This window comes from Octopus sinensis, linkage group LG9 (genome assembly GCF_006345805.1).
Source record: "Octopus sinensis linkage group LG9, ASM634580v1, whole genome shotgun sequence".
NCBI lineage: Eukaryota > Metazoa > Mollusca > Cephalopoda > Octopoda > Octopodidae > Octopus > Octopus sinensis.
This window is the reverse complement of record NC_043005.1, coordinates 25,602,860-25,604,552: the sequence shown is the minus strand read 5'-3', so window position 1 is coordinate 25,604,552 and position 1,693 is coordinate 25,602,860.

Genomic DNA, 1,693 nt, shown 5'->3' with positions numbered 1-1,693 from the left:
ATTATATATATATATATATATATATGTATATATATAGTGGTGCCATTAAGTTAGACATGGCCTGGGCCAATAATGGCCGAAACCTATCAAAGTATCAAAGTTTATATATATATATATATATATATATAATATATATATATATATTTGCCGGCATATACACATACACATATGCGCACACACGCACGCGCGCACACACATATAGACGTACACACATACACACTGGTACTGCTTATATTTCAAATTTTGAATTGAGCCTTACGTACGAGGGACGTTCAATAAGTAAGGCCTCTGACCCACTTGCAGTTGTTCGATACAGTTGAGATTTTGAATGTGCAGTTATTTATATCTCTATAAATTAAGTGGTAAATTACAGCTCTGAACTATTCGTGGTTTCTGATTTACAGGTGTTTGAACTGAGTCAAGTGTGAAATGGAGCCTGTTGAGTTTCGAGCAGTGATCCGGTTTTTGTATTTGAAAGGACGCACACCACGGGAAACTTTTGATGAAATGAAAGTAACTTATGGTGATGATACCCCATCATATGACCTTGTAAAACGCTGGCATCGTGAATTCAAACATGGTCGGAACTCTGTGGAAACAGCTCCCAGATCTGGTCCCAGATCCCACTTCTGCCATTGATGAGGCATCTGTCCGTCAAGTTGAGGCTGTCATTTTGGAAGATCGACGCATAACTATTCGCCAAATAGCCCATGAGGTCAAGATTAGTACCGGGTCTGTGGAAACTATCATTCATGACCATTTGCATATGCAAGGTGTCTGCCAGATGGATTCCCAGGTAGCTCACACCTTTCCAGAAGTAAGAACGCGTCGTGTGCTCGAGGATGAATTTGGAGATGTGCCAAGAAGATGAGTCAAAATTTTTCAAAAGACTGATTACACAGGATGAAACCTGGGTCCATCACTATGATCCAGAGACCAAAGCCCAGTCAATGAAGTGGAAGCACCGTGACTCACCTCCTCCAAAGAAGGCAAGGGTGCAGCCCTCCGCTGGCATGGTCATGCTCACAGTCTTCTGGGACCAGGACGGAGTAGTGATGACAGATTTCCTGGCAAAGGGTACCACAATTACAGGAGCCTATTATGCTTCACTTTTGAGGAAATTAAGAGAAGCTTTCAAAATCAAGAGACGGGGCAAGATCAGCAAAGGCATCCTCCTCCTGCGGAAAACGATCCGGTCCACAACTCGCTTGTCGCCAGATCAGAAGCACAGGCGTATGGCTATGAACTCCTCCCCCATCCCCCCTACTCTCCTGACCTTGCACCTTCTGATTTTCACCTCTTCCCAGCCATGAAGTTGTTTTTGAAAGGAAAGCGTTTCCCAGATGATGCAGCCTTGATTTCTGAAGTTACGTCATGGCTGGAGGACCAAGCTGGGGTCTACTACAAAAACGGTCTCCAGAGCTGCATCAAACGATGGGAGAAATGCGTAACTCTGGGTGGTTCCTATGTGGAAAAAGACTAATAACTGTGCCAAGTTTCGTTGCTCTACTTCTGTGGGAAGTGGGTCAGGGGCATTACGTATTGAACGCCCCTCGTATGCATTGGCCGGGCTTGACCATATGTCTGCACATGATTTGAGCAGCATGAGCATACATGTTGTAGACTAGCAAAATGATTTATCTCTTCTCTTGGTCGGCTACGTGATATTGAGCAGCCACAAAAATGACGACAC